Genomic DNA, 24749 nt, shown 5'->3' with positions numbered 1-24749 from the left:
GAAATGCTTCGTAAAACTTTTTTGGAACAATGAGGCAACCCTCTTGTCTAAAGAGTCATGTAATTATATAAGTCTGGAATGCAATTTAGACGTCATACTATACAGGTACCAAGGCCAAATAAAACTTGTTTCCAAAAATTTTTCCTTTATTTAGCTCCCAAAATATTTAATTTACTTCCTCAGTTAATAAAAGAACAATCTTCATGTACATCTTTTTTTATCAATTTAAAATCTTGGTTGTTAACTCAAGAAGATTTAAATTATCTGTTTGATATTGTAATGTAATCTTCTTTTATCTTGCATACGCTGCTAAATGCCCAAATTTTTTGTTAATCAATTCTATTCCTGTTGCCACTTATTTCTTGGTGTTATATATATGTGTGTTTTTTTTTCTTTCTTTTTTTCTCTCATTATTTATGCCGACAGATATGTATCGGATATTGTTCTGTGGGCTCACGAGCATGCTTAGCCCCTAAATGTTTTGTAACTGTGTTTAAAAATCTTAATAAAGGAATCTTAAATATTCTCAATAATTATAAGGTTTCGAGATGAATGTATATATGCATACAGTGTCACTTTATTGACAGTAACATTTATTTGAAGATAACCAACCAAAAAACAACGTAAAATGTGGAAAAAACGGTTTTGTTGGTATCAGAAGAGACGGGGCAACAACTTTGTAATTGGGTTTTTGAGCACACTGTGTCTGTATAAAAAGTTAACATTTTTATTTTAATAACTGCACAACCCCTCGCAACATGAACGACATATCAGAGTACTACACGTTATTTGGATAATTTTTCTAATTGAAATTATTCCTGTAGTGTGAATGCGGTTTTCCAGTAAAATACCATACGTCTTGTTACCTATGCACCCTGTACATTATATGTAATAGTGTCTGTTGTTTGAAATATTGTGTAAGCCAAACTCACACATTGCTTTGTTTGCCTGAGAGACAGAGGCCACATTATGAACCAAAAAGCCACTTGGAGATAGCTTGTAATTCAACGAGACAGATTTTCACGATGAATGTAAATCTCACCGTATCAAAATTATAATCAATAAACCCATAATTTTCTTACTTGAAATCTGATTATTTATGATTTCTGATTAGCTTGAAATTTTGATTCACCCAAATTTCACCAAATTTACCCAAGAAAAACTAATTTGTAAATAATTGAAACTTCATCCTGTACAGTAACTTGATGACATTATGCCGTCTTCAAGTGCAATGTTCACACATTTGATTGAAAAAAAATTATTAAACATTTTTTTTGCTGTGTTGTATTATGTTTATTTTGCTTTTTCGTTATTTTCATAAATTAAAAATAAATTAAATTCAAACTTATACTTCAAACAATATTTGAACAATTGCTTTTTAACGGGAAAACGGAAGGGGGGGGGGGTTAGGAAATTAATCATGGTCGCAAGGGGGCCACAGGAATGAGAAATGGTTGAAAGGGGGCCATGGGCAAAAAAAGGTTGAGAACCGCTGGTCTAAAGTATGGAAAGAGAAAAATATAAAATGTAACTGAGGTCCTTCCTATCCCGATTGGTTTGCTGGTAAAATATAGTCATATTTTCCTACATCATGGGACAACCCCACCCCCCAAATCAACGTAAATGCGATCGCAGCATGGGCAAATGAATGGAGCAGGACTTTTAGCGTAGACACATGCATAGTGGCTCACTTTGGATCAAATAACCAATGAGCTGAATGGCACAATCATTCCGGATTGGACTTGCCAAATGATTTGGGAATTTTCATTGATGAGTGGCTTAGGTTTTTTGAACATTCTTCTGTGGTGGTCTTCTTTTCAGAGGCTTATTTTGTCCTGGTCCGGAGTAGATATAGTTTTGGCGGCCATACCAGAAAGTAGTAGAGACTTGGTTGAGAGGGTGCAGAGAAGTTCTATGCAGTCTCTTGTTGGTACATAGAGCTTTAACTATGAAGAGAGACTTTGTTTATTGAATATGTTGTTATATGTGGGGTTATAAAGGAAAAATTCAGAATTTTCAACAGGGTGGATCAAGTCAAGAGATCAATATACCATCAGTAGAGTGCAGCAGGAAGTCATTTTTTCAACAGGTTGTCAATGAATGAAACAGCTTATCATCTGTTGTAAATTCTACCACAATTGACATGTTTAAAAAGAAATATGATATTCATGTTCTGATATATGTAGATGAAGATAACCATAATTTTTATGAGCACTGTAGTATTTTTTCTATAGTTTTTAGTATTTTTGTACAAATTACTCTTATTTTGGGTGGCTTTATTTAAATATATTTAACATTTTTATAGGCTTTTTTTTTTGTCGAATTCATTTTTTCCCTCAGCCATTTTGTTGGGCATTTTGTCTGTTTTGGATCATTAATAATTATAACAAATAATTAACTGATGAATTAATTAGCATCAGAAAATAATTTCATGGTTAATTAATTACCATTAATAAAATGGTGGCACATAGCCAAGTCTAGGTTCACTTGTATTTTATGGCAATAGTTAGCGTCCAAATTCCCAGGAGGAAGGGGTGCAGGATCATGATGCACGTGAACAGTCATGACACAAAAAAAATTTTTACTTAATGCTTATAATTAATAATGTCATTAATTAAACAGTTATAATTATCAATTATAATTAAATAATTATACTCATAAATTTTTTAATGAGCATCAGGAACAGGTAAGTTTGTGATAGTCGATTCATTAGAACAGGCCTATACTGTTTGGAATAAATTAATTTATTAATTGACAATTACTAATCACTTTATTAGCATCAGAGACTTAAAATTTTATGTTGGTTAATTAATTCATCAGTAAGTCAATTGATTATAATTATTGATCATAATTATTAATAAATGATTGTCAGGAACTAATAATAATAAGCTCATGATGATTAACTGATTCATTAACCTTTTAATGGCCAATGTTCCCAATTGGGAACATACTTTTGATTAATTCAAAAAAAATATTTCTCTTTAACGAAAATAGCTGATTTTTTTCCCCTGAACATATAAGGTTCTGAACTTAATTTAGACAAGACAAAAGTTATTCGATTCAGCTCTTACTATATCAATTTATTATTCTAAAATCACCCATTTTCAAGGGAAAATATCTGTAAGTTTATGTTTTAATTATTAAAATAGTTTTTGTAAACATACATGCATCTCAATTTTTTTTTAATTGTAGAATATTGCCGAGAATGATAAAAAATGCTCAATGAGACAAAAAAAAATTTTGTTTGAATTCCAGGGAACTTTTCCTACGATTGTTCCCAATTGGGAACATTGGCCACTACTGACTATTCTAAGTGCAATGCAGAGGAGTGGCATTCCGAAAAAACAATTTATTGCTTCCCCCCCCCCCCTCTGGTGTGTCTCAAAAGGAAGGAAAAGTATCAAATTTCACATTCCGATGTTTACATGCAGCACCCCCTTTTTTCTGTGACTGACCTTGCCCCCCCCCCCCCGCCTTCCCTCTACGTTTTGAGTAATTTTGTTGGTATGTTGGTCTTTCAGTTCTCAGTTGATATCTGGTCTTGTGACTTTCTACACTTCTTTTTACCATCTTTTTTGTTATACTAGTAGCTTATTAGACTGAGTTTGAGAGATTCTGATATATCACATCTCTCTGATGAAGAATTTGAAATGTGCCAGCTACTGCCTGATGAAAATGAGCGGGCTACAGATGAGGAAGATATCGATGACAACATGCTTGGCCCGGTCGTTCCTGCAGATGTTTCTGGATATCTGTGTTTTAAGATCACCACGTAGTTCATTTGTGGATGAATGTGTAGATCCTATCAACATGCCTTCTACACCAAAATTGCCTTTCAAAGATCAGATAATTACCCAGTCAAAAAATCATGTGTCAAGTGCCAAAAGACTGAAATTCATGCAACCGGAGTGGAAAAAAGCACTGCATTCGACGAATATATAAGTGAACCTACTGAAGCAATCAGTCATAAGTTTCCTGAGCTAAGTGCAAGCCGCCTCGATTGATATTTTTTTCAAATTTTTACCGCAAGAGTACCTCAGTTACTTGGCTGAGATGACAAACATTTATGTCGCACAACATGGATCGAATTTGAAAACTGAGTGGAAAAAAATCGCAAAGTTTTTTGGATTGATTTTGCTAAGTGGGTATCACAGACTACCAAGTGAAAATGATTACTGGGGTACTTTCAGTAGACACAGCAGTACCGATCGTCCCCACTGTTACGCCGAGAAATAACTTTAGAGACATAAAAAATAACTTCCATTTGATGGATAACTCTTTCTTACAACCCGGTGATAAGTTGGCTATCTATGATGAATTAAATGAAAAATTCACACACATTCGGTTTGGGTTGTTCCATGATAAACTAAGCATCGATGAATCAATAGTACCGTATTACGCTCATCATTCAAGTAAGATGTTTATATGGGGAAAACCGATTCGCTTTGGATTTAAAATTTCGATGATTTGCTCAAACAATGTGGATTCCCATATAAAATGAAAGTATATACTAGTAAGCAGTCATAGGATCCTGTGCCTTTAGGTACCAGAGTTGTAAATAATATTTTCTCTCTCTTTATATTTTTTAAGTAATATCTTTTAACTTACCAAGGGATCCATACAAAACCCTAAACCCGTATGTATGTATTCTTTTGTGAATTTTAGACCAGCATTTCAGCTCATCATAAGCTCTTTATTATAATCCAGATATACATGCCTTTCGAGTATATTCGAAAGAAATTTATTTCCATCATTTATAAAATTCTATATGTATATTCTTTAATTTTTAAAATAAATTTATTAAATGATGACGAATTTTGCATCATCCTGTAAGATGGCTTCACTGCGAAAATTATGTTTAGTCAGATCCGGCCAATGTTCCCAATTGGGAACATTCAAGAAAACGCATAGGGAAATTTTTTTTCTTCAATTTCTCGATTGATATCTCTTAACTAAAAAATCAGAAGGAGAAATTAACAAAAAAAATAATGAAAATCAGTCTGAATTCGGCCGGTAAAAGGTTAAAAACGGGCTTTGACTTGATAAAAGTCAGAAATAAAAATGTTCTATTACTAACTTGTCTTGGTAAAAAACCTAGGTTTTAAGTCTTCTGAATTTTACAGTAACATATATACAGGATTACCGACATTTCATTAGTTGCCCTCTCCCCAAATTTTTTTCTTCAAATCAGAGTCCCTGGGGAAAAGAGGAAACTCACCCAGTTCCTGCGGAATTTTTCCAAGAAATCTTGCAATCCACACAAAGACTTAAATCAGTTACTAAAGACAATTCAGTGCAGTGTGATGGTGTTTTAAAAAAATGTGCTTAAATAAATATTCCCTTCCCACTTTTTCCAGACTTATGACTGGCATACTTTCAAAATGCTTTGAAATTATTTTGAAAATAAGGTGTGGTTAGAATTTTTTTTGACAAATATATGTCGTCATCATGAGAAATGTGTTATCATGTCATAAAAAGTAGCTATGCTTGCAGCTGAAAATTACATGCTATTCCTCGTAGAAATTCATCTGATATTCAATTCTCTTAATTTGAAACTTTCAAAACTTTTTTTTTCCAGTGTCCATATCTATTTTACAATGCTTAGTATTTCCTTGACCAAAGATGCACTGCTCTAATTTCTTTTAATCTTCACATCTTAAGTGTCCATAAAAGAGCAATGGATACTGAAAAAAAGAATTTTTGAAGTTAGTTTAAGATTAGAAGTGAAATTAATTTTTTAGTTCAAAATTACAAGAATCGAACATCAGATCAATTTCCATGAAGAATAAGAAATAATTTTCAGCTGCAAGTGTAACTTCTTTTTGACATAATACGTTTCTCATGACGATGACATATTTTTGTCAAAAAAAAATTCTAACCACACCTTATTTTCAAAATTCATTTCAAAGCATTCTGAAAGTATGTCAGTCCCAAGTCTGGAAAAAGTGGGAAGGGAAATTTTATTTACAAAATGCAATCACACTGAGCTGAATTGTTGCTGTGCTTAAATTGTCTCATACTGAACTGTCGTAGATCCCAATCAACTGCTTTGACAAAGGGGACACCAGTATCGTTTAGTAAGGGGCAATTTCAGGTTGTGGTGTTGCAGGGAGTTTTTCTCTCACAGGGTTGTCAAAAATGGAATAGCTTACCTATGGGGGTCACGAATTCTAATACAATTGATGTGTTTAAAAAGAAGTACAATAGACATAGTGGGATAAATCAAGAAGCTGTTTATACTTAGATAAGACAACCATAATCTTTTTTATAGGCAGTCTATTATTTAGTATTAATTATTCGTTTTTTCTTTCTTTTATACTGGGTTGCTGTATTTTGGTTATATTTAAATCCATATTTTTTTCAAAATAATTACCACACCTTATTTTCAAAGTGGCACAAGACAACAGTTTTTTGTAAGTATGCATAAATCAAAGACAAGAATATGCTCTCAGTAAGGACTCGAAATCAAGACCTGATGTTGATACAGTAGACTCTCTGTAACTCGACACCCTAAAAGTATAGACAAACATGTCGACTTAAGCGGATGTAGAGTTAGCGGGGTTTCGCTCTAAATTTTTGTCCGATCGTTTTTGTGTACTTAATTATATGCATTCAAACAATTCGATTGAATAAAATAATAATTCTCTCATTAATTTTAATTTGGGGTTGCTTCATAATAGAATCAAAACATATATAAACAATTTACCTCATCAAAAATAATCAAGTATATTTGTTTGTTTTTCTTTCCGCAGAGAGAACAAAAATTCTTCTACACTTTTCAGTTTATCCCGCGATTGTTATTCTTTTTCCTGAGCGCGTAGGAGTCGACGTATCGCATCTACAGCTTATAATGCATCATGGCGAGATGGTGCACATAGTTCTTCATCTGAACTTTCTGTGTGTGATTCTATTTTTTCGGAACATGAAGCACTTCCTCTTTGATTGATTGATTCTAGAATATCATCGTCTTTTAAAAGTCCTGAAGTTACAAAGTCAACGTTCAAAAATTCATCCTCTATAAAATCACCTGTAGCATTATGCTTTCTCCACACGCAATTTGAGAGGAATCTTCGGAAAAACTATCGTTTTCCAAAGACTCGGAACAAAAACCAACATGACGAAAGCAGTTCCGAATGCTTTCATCGTGACTGACTTCCACGCAGAATCAATCATTTAAATAGCACCTAAAACAGAAATTTTTGCGTCCATTCCAACATCCACAAATTCACAAATTTTTTTGGTCTGTAATTTTCTGTAAAGAGTTTTCATACTTAGGATAATTCCTTGATCCAGTGGTTGTGAAATTGCTGTTGAATTAGGTGGTAAAAAGCATAATTTTATTGCAGAAAGGTCCGCTATTTTTGGATGTGAGCGGTGTAATTATCCAAAATAAATAAAACTTTTCTTTTCTCACTTAAAAATTTTCTATCTAACTTCCTCAACCATTGTTCGGAAATCTCTGATGCCATCCCTGCCTTTTTGTTGCCATCATAGTCCACAGGAAGAGTTTTAACATTTTTAAAGCACTGCAGGCTTTTTGATTTTCCGAATAACTGACGGTTTCAATTTTTCAGAACAGTCTGAGTTTGCAGCCAAAAGAACTGTCAAACGATCTTTGTGTTTTTTACCTCCTTCACATTTTTTGCCTTTGAGGGCAAGTGTTTGGTTAGGCAAAATGCGAAAAAATAAACCTGTCTCATCACAATTAAACACATCTGCATCTTTATACCCTTCTATCATTGGTTTCAGAATATTATTCTTCCAATTATCAACAGTTTCTTGAGATACAGATATGCTCTCTTCACAAACTTTCCTAAAAACAATGCCATGGCGCTCTTTGAATCGGGTCAACCATCTAAGAAATCGTAAAACTGAGTTCCACCGAAAACATTCTTTACAACAGACGATATCAAAACTCCCAATAGATAAGATTTTCATCATTATTGGATGTTGACAATATCCACACTTCTTTTGACCATGAAAAGAATGAAAGAGCTTTTTTGGAAACTCCACTAAAATGATAAGCCGGCCAACAGGTTTTAAACATTCATTCTTCACGTACACGCCCCACCCCCAATGCAAAATAAAGGGGACCCATCATAGAGAAGAAAGAAACAAAGGATTGTCAAAGTACCCATAAACAATGTCAAAAAATTCTTAGAACTGGTAACAGAAGGCCAATTTTAAAAACTAGTGGTGAAGGGACAAAAATCATAGTCGACTTAAGCGGAGTTAAGCCAAACATGTGTCGAGTTAGAGAGGTTTCCCTACATTGAAATTAGTATTGTGCCAACCAAGGGAATAATAGGTGTCGAGTTATCCGGATAGTCAAGCTATCCACGTGTTGAGTTACCGAGAGTCTACTGTATTTACCTTTGAAAGCTGAATATTTATGTGCCATTTATGTGATTTTTTTTATTAAAAATGTAGATTCATTTTGATCAATTAGTTTTCATAAGAGCTTTAAAATTCTTATGCCATGCGTAGCAGCATAGATCAGATGCGGGACCCCTTTCACCGATACAAATAGTTTTCTCTAGTTTTACATGAAAAAGCTTCCCATAATAATCATTTCCCATTTTCGGATTTTTTTAATTTTTTTTTGGGCCCGTGGAATGGAGCTTTAATGCATAGTATTTCACTCCATAATGGAATAAAAGTTCTCAGTGCTAAAGTGGGGGTATTTTAGCAAGAGATCTCATTGTATAACATAGGCCTTTATTGATTTGGATAATCACTGTCATCGATCGGGGAGGGGGGTGGGGGCTCAACTTTTTTTCAAAGGGCGAATTTTCACTGCCTATACCCATCATGAATACATATACCTGAAATCATTACTTGTAATCACTGAATGCAATTTTTAGGGTGTTCAATCGAAGAGTTGATTTAGTGCTCCTGAGCATGAAATCGGATATGTATATTGATAATTTTTGATGCTCAAGGAGCACCATGGTGCTCGCAAGCAACAGGTTGGAGATGGCATCATTTACATGATCTGATTTTTTTTGCAGTCCCCTTGAACTTCTAGTCAACTGAGTTCAGCTGAATGAAAGTAGCCTAAATAAGTCAAGAAACTGTAACATCACTTCAAAAATGAACAACAGTTATTGTCATCACATATTATTTAAGAAAATAACAAATTATATTTGATTTTATATAGCACTTTATGATTTCTGAGAAGAGAAAAATGTGCATTGCGGCGTATGTTCACATCTTTTCCCTACAAATTTATTTCAAAGTACATCCCCTCAGACAAAGACGAGTGGGGGAAAAAAAGGTGATTGTGAGTGAAAAAATACCATTTTTAATCTCTCTCATGAAAAGTTTTAGGGTTGCTTTGTTAGGTGCACACACGCGGTGTAACAATAGCAGTAAAGGAATGGTGTTTCTATTTCTTCCATTCAACTCCCGACGTAATATTATGTCAGAAACACTCTCTGGACAGGTTAATATACTTGCACTAACAGATGTAACATGCATTTTTATAATAGCAGTCATTTAGGCCGCTTCAATAGTTCTTGGAGGGATGAAAACTCTGGTAATGCTAGTGTCAAATCACATTTCAAACTGAAGTGGATTACGATTTTTGTTCTTAGTAACAGTGCAGAAATCTGTCATTTTCAAACATATATTTATGTGAGTGAAGACACAAGCAAAATTGTGCTGTCTGACCCCCTATCATCTTTCAAAGTCTGCTATTTTAGATGACAAGATATTGTCAGGGCACTTCAATGTTAATGGGCCTCTGTAACAGGAAGGACTGCTGGTTAGTGCCACAATAAATGCTGAAAACGATTATGACACATATACAGAAACTCAAACCACCATAAAAAATATACTGGGAAACCTATCACAAAGTATGCTTATGCTTTATGATAATGTATGTCCTAACATTCATGGGCGGGGATATGGAGGAGAGAATTTCTCCCCCCCCCTTAATATCAATGATGGAGCTGACTGAGCTAATGTATATCATAGCTGCCAACTTTTGAAAATGAAAATTAGAGAGATTTTCGTGCGCACCCGTATTTTATACTAAAACCACTCCCTAATAAATACAAAAGGGATTTTTCCAAATAAAATAGGGATTTTACACACATGGAAGTTAAAACCCTAGGGAATAAAATCCCTATGCAAAAAAAAGGATGAAATTGGAGGCCAAAACTTAGAAGATGATCTAAAAAAATATATACAGTGTTCAATCAGAAACGATGTGAACAAACATTCTGCGCAAATGACCCCAAAATCATTGGAAGATGAAGGGGAAAAAGCATCAATTTTTGAAGAACACTGACTTTTTGGGATACTTGCTTGATGTTTTTTGATTTCACATGGGTGATGATGTCTTTCCACCGTGGGCGGGGATAGGTGTCCCCCAGCGTCAACGGTGAAGTTGACTGATCTAAAGTTTATATGAATTGACATCATCGTGCCCCCGAGAAATAATGACTGTGCACCCCCCAGACTTCCAAGCCTATCTCTGCCTATGCTTTCCACCATGACCGATGTTTATGTCCATAACACAACTTGTACAAAAAGAAAAAGTCAGCCCTTTTCTGCGACGTTTGATGAAAGGAAATTCATCGGGAATAAGTATCTTTAAAATTAATTAAATATTTTTTTTGCTTATCAGTATTCATGTTTTTTAATCGCACATACGTAACTTCAACAAAAGAGAAAGTTTTGACCACATGTGCGTCACTATAACAATCTTCAATTATTATCCAGGACTATTGAATTTCCCACTATTCCTCCATTTATGATGTATGACGTCATTTAGGAAAGGGAAAAAACAGAGGCAAAATACTTTTTTGCCCCACAAGAAATTTCTTAGGGATTGTTTTCAGAAGCGGGGATTCTTTTCAAATGAAGCAGGGAATTTTTAGGGACAATTAGAGGTTTTTTGTAATTTTCGTAAAAATTTGGGAAAATTTTGGGAGGTTGAGAGATGAAGCTAAAATTCGGGAGACTTGGCAGCTATGGTATATACATATATATGAATTGCCACCACCATCATGCCCCCCCCCCCGCCTTTCATGTCTATCTCTGCCTATGCTCACTGGTAACAAAAAATGCAATTTCCAAGGGGATTTTATAGATCAACTATATTGCAGGTAATAGGATACAGTTCTGATAGATAGCCGACCCAACATGGCAGAATTCTTAAATGATTCTTAATGACTTTTAAAAAACTATTGAAACTTTCCAGGTTGTTATGATGTGATATTCATTTTTATTATAAATTATTCATCCACAACTGCAGCGAACATTATCAGTGCAGGTAACTGCATTCTGACGTATCTTGCATCAATAAAGTTCCCCCACAGCACACAAATGTCCCCCTACACAAAATTATAGAAACGACTCAATCAAAGAAAGCATAACAACCCGGAAAGTTTCAATAGTTCTCTTAACTCCAGGAATGAAAGTCTGCCTCTTTTCTCTTTAACTTCATTTTTATTTCAAGCCATAAAGTTCTGTGAATAAGCTGAGCAGATTAATGAAAATTTTTGATCATTTTCATGCCTTTAAGTACAAGTTGAAGTCAGTTTTTTAACTATGAGATACAAATACATGCCAGTCTCCACTCTAGAAAAATCTTGAGACAGAGCAGCAAACTCACAACATTTAATTACACCAGGACTTGACAAATTAAAAAAAAAATTATCACCAAATTCATTAGGAGAGCCAAGCATAGCTTTTTCCAAAGAAAAACAGTCTTTAAATAATGTTTCCTTCAACTTTTCCAAGACCCCTTCTCATATTAGAAGTCACATCATTATGAAACTAGAAAATTTTGTCATTCTTAGACTGGTTTAGAAATGAAAAATAGAAAATTTTAGATGCCACTATAGATTTTATATAGTCACCATGTCAACCTGGCACATGGGATTTTGTCAAGCCCTCAAATTACATGCAGAAAATTCACAGAATTTACAAATTTCTCCCTTCCACTTCAAAAAGTAGATAGTGGCAGTTTCAAACATAACCCCTACAGTCAAAATCATGACACTACCCGAATTCCAGATGTTTCAAAATAAATTTCATTGATAAAAAAGTAATTAACATCATCACTTTACTAACATGATGCTGCTGTGCAGAATAAAGTACTCGTAAAAATTCAATTGAAAAATAATAATTTTCAAAAAATAAAAAAATATATAAATAAAAAAAAACTTTTTTTTTTTTTTTTGAAGAGTTAGTTTTCATATATGCAAACTACAGGATGTTGCACAGCAGATTTAAGTAATAAATTACTCTAGTTCAGGGCTTGATAAATAAAAAAAACCACTATTAGGCTGCCAAATTTCTTAGGAGCTAAGCATGATTTTCGCTCCATAAAAAGTCTAAAATAATGCTTTTTTTCCAATTTTTCTGAGACTCAATAACTCCTTCCCATGTTAGATCCAAGACTAACTGTAATGAAATCAGAAAAATTTGTCTAGCCCTTAGACTCCAGGGCTTGAAAAATCAAAAAAATATTTAGGCACCAGCCAAATTTGTTACAAGACAACCATGGTTGTTTTTGCTCAAGAAAAAGTCCTGAATAATGTTTTTTGACTTTTCTAAAGGACTTGATTACGTCAACATAAGGAGTTATGTAATGAATTCAAAAATTTTTGTCATCCTTGGACTAAAATTTAGCAATCATATATAGCATTATAGAATAGTTTAGCTATGAACACAGATTTTCACAGAATTTTTTAAACACTGGCAAATATAGATATTCTAGTGATCTGGTGCCTGAGATTTACAATGCTCTGCTTTAACAAATTACTGTAATTTACCATTTTCTGATCCTGTCCTACTGTTTACAAGTGCAAAATATTAAATTTCTCAGAAAAGGAAAAATTCAGTCTATCTGTTGTATTGTAAGTTGTAATTTTTTTATTGGAAAATATATGAATACTTCATTCTGGGACACAATATCTTGTTAATAAATTAAGTTGAAGTCAATTAAATATTTCTTTTTAATAAAATATATTTTTGAAATGCCAAGATTTTGGTTTGCTTGTAGTTGGATTAACAGGATAATGGCCCATACCCAGATGGGAGCATCTCCTGATCACATACACTACTTCACCAAACACCAACTCTGGCTATATTGTAATTCACTACCATTAATGAGTTAGGTTGGAAATGAAGGCGCCATCTGTAACATGTGAGGAAGAGAAGCCTCCCCAGACTTTGGAGAGGAAGGAGAGATGGTTGTGGGGGGGAACTGAATCCCTGTGCACTTGGGGGAGAGAAGAGAAAAAAGGACAGTTGGTGTCAGAATCTGCCAGGGGGCAGACGTGGAAAAACGAGAGAAAGAGGCCACTGGAAGTGGCGAATGAAAAAGAAAAGCAATGTTTTAATGAAGCGAATGTAAAATGTGTTCATAGTTTTTTTGTACATACAAATTATTATTAACAAGTTGACAAACTTATTAAAATACAAGAAAACAAAAAGGTGTGGTAATTGAGAAATTTTTCTGAAGAAAGTGTTTCACTGACGAGCAATGGTGAAATGCATTGGTTCATCATCGTTGAACGAATCGTATCAAAATCATCAATCGTTGGTTGCCTCAAGCTCATTAGGGAAAATATCTTATCTATACTCTTCCCCAGGTTTCAACCTGGGACTGTGACCGCAACCTTCATGGTGGTAGACAAGCATGTTACCACCACCACCATGCCATTCAGGGGCGCTGATCACATACACTGGTGTTCAAAACTGAAAGAATTTCCATATTTTGTAGAATTTTTTAAAAATAATGGACACATTTTAATTAAAATTTATATAGATACACTGCTCACATTACATAAGAGAAAAAGTTATGCTACCATATAATATTCATGTTACATGCTTATGATGGTCAGTGAGGCTTATTAGTGCAGGAACGTCCTAAATCTACCTTGCAAGATCAAATATGAAGTGATTCTAATATGGAGTATGGTGCTTTCTCCCACAGCATCATGTTGGAACAGTGGTTCTTGACTTTTTCCATTCTGCACCCCCCGAGTGTAACACGATTTACCTTTCGACACCCCTTACATAATCAGTTTTAATATTCATTATTTTTTCTGCAATCAATTACATTAATTATCTAAGTTTATAAAAATTAACTCTTTTAATTGTTATTAATTCCGTTAATATTCAAAATTTTGTGGCTTTTTTCTTTAAATAAATTGAAAAAATGAACTAAAAAAAAGTTAGTTTTTCTAACATTTTTCAAAATTTTGGAAAAAGTTTCAATGAATTATCTTCACTTATTGATTCCAGCCAGTACAACAATATACAGGGTGCCCTGTTAAGTCCTGACTCGGCCTTTATCTCAACAAGCATTTATCATAGTGAGAGAAATGGTTCCAATTTAAAAAATGCTGAAGATTTGTTAAAAAATCACCCTTTACAAGTTTTGGAAGTGAAAATATATTTTTTTTATTATATGATACACTGTAAATTTTTATATGGATACCCAGTCTAAAAAAACCAAATTACAATGTTGTTGCCCTGTCTCTCCTGAGGGTAAAAAAAAAATCAATCCACACTTCTAAGTGCAATATTCCCAGAGATATTTTTGAACTTGAAAACCGGAGGAAAGTTGGGAAAGAACAGCATAAAAACGAAGAAAAGAAGCATTGTCCATCAGTTTATGCTATTCTTTCCCAACTTTTCCCCAGTTTTTGAGTTCAAATGTGAGTGAATATTTCACTTGGATACATTAAATTTTTTTTTGTTTACCTCAGAAGAGACAGGCCAACAACAATTTTTTAATTGGGTTCCATACATAGACGGAGATTGACTTGGAAGTCTGGGGGGGCACGATGTCAGCTCATATATAGATATATACATTAGATCAGTCGACTCCACCTGTGACGCTAGGGGGGCAATGCCCCCCAATGCCCCCCCCCCCCCGTATCTCCGCCCATGGTTCCATAGGACAGGATGTTAATATCAAAATTTAGATTTTTTACTGAGAAATTGAATTTTCTGGATGTTACTGCCGAACCTGATATTTGGAAAGAAAAGTGATTTGCCTCCTGCAGGAATCGAACCCAGGTCCCCTTGCATACCGGGCAAGTGCACTAACAAATACACCAGAGATACTTTTCAATTCTTTTTAACACGCATAAATAGCATGAAGCGCTGAGTGGAATCAGAGCGGCCTCCCTATATAGCAATTTTTCGCCCCAGGTGGCGTTTTTGAAAAAAATTGCTGTAGTTAAGGGAGGCTGCTCTGGCTTCACGCTACTAATGCGTGTTAAAAAGAATTGTAAAGTGTGTCTCTGGTGTATCGGTTAGCGCACTTGCCCGGTATGCAAGGGGACTCGGGTTCGATTCCCAGAGGAGGCAAATCACTTTTATTTCCAAATATCAGGTTCGGCATTAACATTCAGAAAATTCAATTTCTCAGTATATTTCAGGCCGAAAAAATACCATCTCTTCGTAGATTTTTTATTTTGTGACATAGTTTTGAGAGTCAAAATAATGATACAGGGCGTTTTTTAAACACATGGAGAATTTTTCTTAGATGAAACCATTCCTCCATAATGAACAGTTGATGAGATAAAGGCTGAGTTAGGACTTACAGGACACACTGTATACGCGTTTGTTTGGCACTTGATTAAATTTTCTGACGTTTTTCCTGCGTCATGCTCATAACAGTAGCAAATCTAAGCATAGCATGCTAATAACATGAGGTACAGTAATGTAAATACACTGCGAAATATTTTGGGTATTTCTTCCATGGTGTATCATGGTGTTTCTTCTTAATCAAAATGGAAAACAAATACAAATGCTAATTTGTAAGAATGTGATAAATGCTAATTTGCCATTTGAAATGGGAATTTCATTCAGTTCATTTTTACACGCGAAAGTTAAAAGATAAGGTGTCAAAATGTCTGTATAATTAACATTTTTTAAGAATGGAAAAATTCAATTTTCCTGAATAATTCCTGTCAACATGTTGAATTTTTTTTTTTTATCTCCCACCCCCAAAAATGATCTCCTGTACCCCTGGTTAAGAACCACTGTACTAGAAACTCGGCAGTTCACGAGTCTCTGTGGAAGTCTGTTCTATCCCTTTTCATATTTTTGTTATAAGTTTTTCAAAATTTGGTTCTTTATTTTTTGACAATTTTACATGTAGCTCGCCGCACAAATTGAGCAGCCCATTTGATTTTTTTTTTTTTTTACCTGGTGCAGTGATGAAAAATATTTCTTAGGCCGGTATTACACTATAAAAGTTTGATAAAATTTTTATAAAATTTACTTTATAAAGGAAATGGACCACATTACACTATAAAAAATTTATATAAAATTGTTTTTGCAAAAGTTTTCGTCAGTTTGTCAGTCTTCGTTAGTGTTGTGCTGTTGCTGGTAATAGTTATGGATGAAGAATTTGTTTTTACCATTTGCTATAGGAAATTTATCATTTGCAACCTCTGTAATGGCTTCGGCTTTAAAAACATGAAGCTTATGTGGATGCAGGGGCGTTGGAAGTGTTTCTAAACTGTGGGTGCTCGTCTTTAGTTTTATATCAGAAATTTAAATTTCTGAATCAATTCTGGGAGTGCTTGGATCCATGCCACAAATTACTGTGGATTCTTGAGCGCCCACAGCACCCTTGGCTCCAATGCCACTGTGTGGATGATTGTATTGGATGAAATAATTTGCAGAAGCTGCTAATTATTTCGATGCATTAGAAGTAGCTGGGAAAGCAACTTAATGAATAATGAATATGTCAGGTTATAAATAAGTTGAGGAATACAATGCGCAGAGTGAACGTTTAGCGACTAAATTGTCCATGTTACATCATATTACTTATTGTGGCTCATATGTCAGGATAAAATCCCAGAGACACTGGTTTTTATGAAGGTGAGTTGGTGAAAGTTCATAAAACGCTTGTAAACATTTTCATTTCGGATTTTTACCAAGTCAAAGTCCATTTTAAATGAATCAATTAATCACCATGAACTTATTAGCTTATGAATAAAAATTTAATAATTATAAACAAATAATGAATCAACAAACGAAATAACCACCATGATGAAGTTTCGACGTTATTTAAGTAATTGATGCTCATAATTAATTTACTCCTACCAGTTAAAGCCCGTTTTAAATGAATTAATTTAACATCATTAATATAATAGTGCCCCACCCATATTGATTAATTAATAATTGGTCAATAGTTATAATTACTAGTGTGAATAACACTTATTAATGAATTAATAGTAATAAGTATTTAAGTAAAACTTATTTCGTTATGATGGCTTGCTGCTCGCACTGATACACAGGGGTGCTGAGGACGCTTCACCCACTGATCCGCCTCTCCACACATTGCATCATGACCCCGCACCCCTCTGGAGATGTCGGGACACTAACTAATGGCCTTGAGTACAAGTGAACCTAAACATGGATACGTGGCAGCATTTAGGAAAACTAATAAGTTCATTATTGTTTTTTTATTCTTCAAAAAGGACTTTTACTGTTGAGAATAAATAAATAATTAATATTAATTCCTAATTAATTTAATTTGAAACTGTTCAATTACTATATTTATTAAGTAATTAATAAGCGTCAACTAATAAGTTAACGATGGTTTATTGACCGAATAAAAACGGGCTTTGACTTGGTAATGAGTCCCAAATAAAAACATTTACATCATTTTTCGGACTTTTACCATCTCACCTCGTCTCCGAGCTTGACATATACATCGGAGTGGATGTAGCAACTGAACATTATATTGACCCTGGAATAGAAAGAAGTTGGCCACCCATGATATAATAGATTAATTTAATCTCCACCACCTCAGATAATTAAATAAATGTATCATTAATGTGAATCATCAAATCTAGTGATGTGATAGGGTTTTTCAAAGTGTGCGCCATGGCTTCTAGGGGTGTCCCGGCGAGATGAAGATATTGATTTTTGTGCCTCTTTTTTGCTTTGAATTGGCACTTTTATAATTGAAAACACCACTCAACCACAGGGCTGTCTTAAGAGCATCATGGGCCAAATGATTTTTCTGAGGCCCTACTAGGCAAATTTTCGAAAATCTCAACCAGATCCCATTCGTGAGGCCGTGCCCAGGTGGGCCCATGTCTTAAGACGGTACTGCTTAACTATTCCGGGGAGCAGCAGTAAAACTATGAACTGGGCAAGTGAGCTGCGGTGACATAAAATTCATTTTCCTATAAGACCTTATTGTGCCTTTACGGGGCCCGGGGCAGACTTCTATTTGGGGTAAGCAGGGGTCTGCCAGACTTTTTTGCAGGGTTCTGTTTTTGTGAAATGAGTAATTTTGTATGAAGCGAAATAATCTAGTTCATCTATTGCAAAAGAAAATAATCTATGGATTCGTTATTTTTTTATTTTGTTAAGGGTTCGTTTTTCTGATCCGGAATTTTGTGAAGGGTCCGGAAAACGGACCCAAATTTTGGATGAACAGACCCCTGGTTAATGTAAATTTTTGTGGGCCCCATTTGGCTCAGAGCCTTGGGACAGTGAACCAGCCTAGTTACGTTCCCGATTTTCTATCACATTTGTTGTTGAAAACACAAGTTGTTTTTAATCCAAAAAATATACATTGGAAGAGAATCTTTTTTTTCCCTCCCCAGAGAAGGGAGTGGCAAGTGTGAGGAGAGAGTGACGTAGTGAGAGGAGAGAGTGACGTAGACAGAGAGAAAGAACAGGTTTTTGAAGAGTTAATACGTCACAGTGCAGGATAGGAAGTGCATAAGCGTAACTCTCTTTTATCAAACATTGATGATGAGATGAGGCAATGTTGGATAAAAGATTTTACACCTCATGTAATGATTGGCTCACTGTCAACCATCTCAGATGATAATGAAATAAATGTATCATCAATATGAACCAACAAATCCAGTGATGTCATACATAAACAGTCGAGCCCAGATATAAGCAAGTCGCACGGGAATGTGAAAACATTCGGCATATCCGATATTCGTGAAAACTGATACACCATAAATATTCAAGTGTAAAGTGAAAAACTACTCAACCTATTCACGATGGGTCTGTACGAGGAACAGGTGGTCCTCTTGAAAATTTAAGAAAATTAAAATTATTTATGTATGTCACAAACATTGAAGATATTCCCGTAAGGTTTGAATTAATACCAGTGTACTGCAAATCAGTGTTTCTCAGTATGAGTCGCAGCTCTTCTGGGGTAGTTACAAACCTTTACCAGAGGTGAGCTGTCGATATTGATTTGTTCATTGCTTTGAAGTGCTACTTGAAGCATTCTGGGAAGCTGTGGGTAAACCTTGAGACAAAGGTGAAATGGAAGGCAAAATTTTAAAAATCACTGATGTAAGTGGTCCGTCAAATTGTTACAGATATTTCAATAGTTCTGACGTTTACAAAGACTTTCTTTCAAACCGAGCACAACTCTGGTCTATCGTCATGGGGAATTCACTACCAAATGAGTTGTGCCGGGAATGTGAGTGTGTGCCTAACAGTCTCAGTGTATATAAGGTGTTGTGTCTGATATTACAGTGCTGACATCAATATTTTAAATTGGGAATGAAGCGTAATGAGAGAGAATATTTCAACCGTTGTAGGCCTGTTGCTCTCAGTGGCGAGACTTTTAATGTGAGCTCGACTCACATTCACGGTTTGAAGTTGAAAACCAATTTCAGCCGATGACCAATGTGGTGCATGGTTTACAAAGACTGAGGACCTCTGTCACAAACCTGTAGTTATGTCGATCCTTCTTCGAGTGGTTCTGGGAATGAACAGAACCAGCATTATCTATAGCTAGAGATAGCCATCTAGCTATAACGTTGACAGATCACACCTGAAGCCGATTTTCACAATAGTACAGTAATAATTCAGAGATTCAGGCTTTTTTCTTGAAATAGAACTTTTGATTTTATGGAACTTAATCCATTAAAAAAAAATTGATCCACCATTGTGGCTCCCCAAAGGAAAAACTTGGAAACAACCCCCGCCCCCCAAAAATTTGTGGACTGCTAGATTGTCACCATGACCCTGCCCCATCCTACCCCGATCTTTCTATAACCCCCATGTCTGTAAAACTTAAGAGCATCATGAGGCCCCACTACCTGATTGTAAAAGTACCAGCAGTATAAGCAGGGTCGTCTTAAGAGCATCATGGGCCCCCAGGCCAAATAATTTTTCTGAGGCCCTACATGATGAATTCTCGTAAATTCCAACCACATTTCATTTTTGTGAGGCCTCTTTTCTCTTGAGGCACCGTGCCTTGCCCGGGTGGACCCATGTGGTAAGACGGCACTGAGTATAAGGCCTTCCAATTTACATATATGATTTCCGAAAGTACAGTATTCATCATTTCATATCTACCAACCAAATATATATACCAACATTTCACATATACCAGCCCAACAAATAACCTAATTTCATATTTTCCTATCTCTATTACTCACAATCATCATTTGAACAGCCCCCCCCCCCCGTCATTAAAAGTCAACAAATGCTAATCATCCCCCCCCCCACAATTGGTGACGTATTACTTGAAGATGACCCCTTATACCCCATAGATATAAATATGCCCATTCATTATAATGATATTTTCAACATTATTTTATTATTGTATTGCAGGTTCACTAGGACTGAATTAAATTCGTTATAACCAATAAACATCCAAACTCGTTTATTTGTTTTTTTTCATTCAGCTAGAGAAATTCAAATCTCTGATATTTACATAGGGAATTAAGGTCTTTGTAGCTCCCACTGACTTTAGTATGCGATGGGGAAAAAAATTTTTTTTTTTAGTTTTTCTAAAATCATTTTTATATTTTTTTTAATACCATTTATTATACACATAATATTTCAAATTGTATGAACTAAGTCAGTTCATCGAGACGAAAAAACTTGGATACCCAATTGATACATACCACTCATTTTTTAATTACTTTATCAACTTGCAAAGTACATAGTATATAAACTTGAGCAATTGAAACTGCAGCATAGAAAGCATCAACATTAATCTTTTTCAAATACTGGATGAGAAGGCTGACTTTGGTAAAAGAAACTTTGATAAAGAGTTTTTTATCAAAGTTGCCCATTACACTATCAAAATTTATAAAATAAGTTTGACAAAAAACTTTTATAGTGTAATACCGGCCTTACAGAGGTAGGTAGTTGGGAATAGTATCAAAGTATGCAAAGCCTTGTTGTCAAGGAAGCGGCAGTTCATTGGCAACATAAGCCCAGAAGCCAGTCAGGTTCCTTTCCATGAATGCAGTTTGAAGCTCTCCAGTGGTAGTCAAGTCAAGCTGCTTCTTCCTTGCCTTTCATAGGCATGACTGTTTTTCCTGGGTAACGGATTTCGAATCCATGATTTAATTTTGTCAGGAAAATCTTCCTCACACACTGCTGGCCACCCAAATTGCAACACCAAGAAAGACAAGAGATATCGCAACAATATTTATTTTGTAGATAACATGTTGACCAAGCATCAAATGATTAAATTTATAGACTTCTGTGAAGTGTGGTTCCTGCCAAAATCAGTAGCCAGAGTAGCCGCCATTGTTAGAGATCACCGCTGCCACACGCCTCGGCATTGATTCAAAGAGACTTTGGATGTGTTCTTGGGGTACAGCAGACCAAGCAGCTTCCACGCGTTGCCAAAGTTGATCTGGTGTGGCAGTTGGGGATGTAATCTGGGTCAATCGTTGAGCAACCATGGACCACATGTTTTCTATCGGCGAAAGATCCGGAGAGCGAGCTGGCCAGGGAAGCAATTCAATCTGGCGATTGACGAAGAACCTTTGGACAATGCGTGCCACGTGTGGTCGCGCATTATCCTGTTAAATATGGCTGTGGGCCAAGCCCTGAAGGTAAGGAAGGACAACTGGCTCCAACACCTCGGAGATGTAGCGCTGGCTTTTTAAAGTACCGGCAATGCGTACTAGAGGAGTGCGAGAGTGATATCCAATACCGCCCCATACCATAATACCCGGTGCAGGACCAGTGTGGCGGTGCATAACGCAGCTGTTCAGCATCCTCTCTCCACGGTGTCTCCAGACTCGAATCCGACCATCGTGGTGTTGCTGACAGAAGCGTGACTCATCAGTAAAGACAATTTCATTCCATTGTGCCGTCCACATCCTTCTTTTATCGCACCATTGGCGGCGGAGACGTCTGTGGTTCTGCGTTAAGGGTAGACGAAGCAATGGACGTCTTGCGGACAGACCACTCTGCTGTAAACGGCGCCGAATGGTACGCGCAGACACTGGATGATGCGGTACAGACTGAATGTGCTGTGCTATGGTTCGTGATGTGGCTGAGCGATCCGTCACTGCCATACGCACAATACGCTTGTCATCACGTGAAGTGGTGCACTGAGGTGGATGAGATCGAACACGTCGGTCCGTCGTACCCTCCTGCATCCAACGATCACATATCCGCATTATAGTTGTTTGGTTTCGTCCAACACGACTACCGATTTCCCTGAAAGATAATCCAAAATTTTGGTAGGCCACTATCCTTCCTCTGTCGAACTCGGATACTTGATCAAAAGATGATTGCTGTTTTCTACGAGGCATAATTGATCGTTTTTTTTTGAAAAAACCACAAGAAAAACGCAATTGCCGTACTTCAAATCGTCGAAATCTCCAAGCCTTAAGTAGCGCTTTGAAGTGGCGCCACAGGTGCGCGTGATATGCGTCGGCACCTCCGCTAATGCATGTTGTAAATTTCATATTATTTGCATGCTTCCTTCAGGGTGTTGCATTTACGGTGGCCAGCAGTGTATTTTACAAATGAAGCATGATTAGTTGAGCTTCTTCTTTTGGTAGTCTCTCCTGTGACATTTCTAAAAACCTTGACAAGTTTTTGAACAATTTCACATTTCTAACAATATTACTAATGCAGTCTACCAACATTGCAGTATTGTTTTTGCATGTCAATTCAATTAAAAATTCTCTTCTCAAGTAATTTTTTTTTCAACTTAGCATTAATTTTTTTATAATTCTAAAATTGGGTCATGGATCCCTGGGGAACCACTGTTCAAAAGCACTGATCACTATTACTGACTTAGCTCACACTATCTCAATTTAAAACGTTTGACTTTTGTTGAAATTTGTTTTGTTTTTAATCTCTTAAATTAAAATAAAACATAATAGTTTGTTTTAACATCATATAATAAAAGAACTATTTCCAAGGACTATCAATGGAAGGCAAAATGTTAGCAAAATGTGGGAAATTTGGTGATGTGCAAGGTAACAAGCTACCACAGCCAGGATGGAAGCACATAATAGAGAAATGCAATTATAAACATTATGTTCCGGTTTTTTTAGCATAATAATCTTTCCTAAAATTGCTCAAATTGATAATCTCATATAACCACTAAAATTTAAATTCACTATTTGATAAGAAATAACGTTATTCAACATACTTTGATTATGTTACATGTAAAAGGATAGGTGAGAATGAAAAGCAAATTCTTTGTTTTTTGGCACACAACATTTTTTTAAAGGAAAATATGCTTCTTAAAAACATGCTCAAATGATTTTGCTTGAAATGCACACCACTTACACGTAAAGCCCCAAAAGCTTCCACCTCTTCAAGAAATAGAAACATGAAAAAAATAAATAGTGGAAATTGCATCCAAATACATTGTAGTTCTAATGATTGATAATTATAAATTATGTAAATATGTAATAATACATTATGGATGTTATGTAATTATATGTATAATCATTTTTTTCATTTTTGCCATATTTTTCCACTTTTGTCATTTTCACTACTTTTTGCCACTGCACCGGCAAAAACCCAATTTTGTGTTCAACAGGGTTTAGGTCTAGACATTCAGCTGGCCAATCTAAATCTGGCAAACATCTCAACTTTCAAGATAATTGTTGACCAGACGAGACCTACGTGAACAAGTTTTGTCATGCATTTCCATAAAAATGAACCTAGCTAATGAAAATAAATCTATGTCTCTAAAAAGCCAAACATGTGGCGGTATGTTCATATCCTTGTATCTATCAGCAGTCTATCAGCAGTCTGGGATGACTCTCTCTAACACATGGAGAGGTTTAGCATGCTGCAGACATCAGACCTGAAGCAGATTTCAGTGTAACTTAACTGTTTTTTCACACGTGGGTTATAACATCATGGACAATGATTCTCAACATCCCCATCCGCGTCCCATTCCTGGATATAATCAATTTTTGCCTTTTGCACACACATTCATGAAGTTTTGAATTGGTTTACAGATATTGTGTATGCAAGAGCGTAAGTTATGCATAAAGAGACTAAAAAATGCCAACATCCTCTATTTTCCAGGATAGCACAAACAAAACTTATACGGGGGATAGAGAGATAGATGGCTTTTTCTCAGCCCAAGATATCAAGAAAACATTTTATTTTCTGGATATTATGCTGAGATGAACTCAGAAAGAAAAGTCATATTGTCTCTGCTGGGACTTGAACCCAGGTCCTCTTGCATACCGGGCAAGCACGCTACCATCTACACCACTTGAGACACGACCCTGCCTTCCTTATTTCACGCACTGTGGCGTGAGGCAGTATGCAAGAGGGCCTGGGTTCGAGTCCCGGCGGAGACAAGATGACTTTTCTTTCAGAGTTCATCTCAGCATAATATCCAGAAAATAAAATGTTTCCTTGAAAACTTGTAATATTTTTTGGAATTGAGTTGGGAGTTTCTATCATTGGATGCTTCCTGTAGCACAAAATACTGATTTTTTTTTACTCTGTTCTTTGGCTCACCAATTTAATAAAACATATGAAAC

General features: G+C 35.5%; 1 protein-coding gene across 2 annotated transcripts in view; it reads right to left on the bottom strand.

Moving 5' to 3' along the window:
- Positions 1-24749, bottom strand: part of LOC149080286 (protein phosphatase 1 regulatory subunit 12B-like) — a 423274-nt gene that overhangs the window by 366148 nt on the left and 32377 nt on the right. The window lies entirely within an intron of this gene.

The sequence above is a fragment of the Pholcus phalangioides genome, unplaced genomic scaffold (assembly GCF_987345545.1).
Source record: "Pholcus phalangioides strain wild (caught in Gottingen) unplaced genomic scaffold, Ppha-v1.0 ptg000011l_1, whole genome shotgun sequence".
NCBI classification, from domain to species: domain Eukaryota; kingdom Metazoa; phylum Arthropoda; class Arachnida; order Araneae; family Pholcidae; genus Pholcus; species Pholcus phalangioides.
This window is presented reverse-complemented; position numbering and strand designations above follow the sequence as displayed.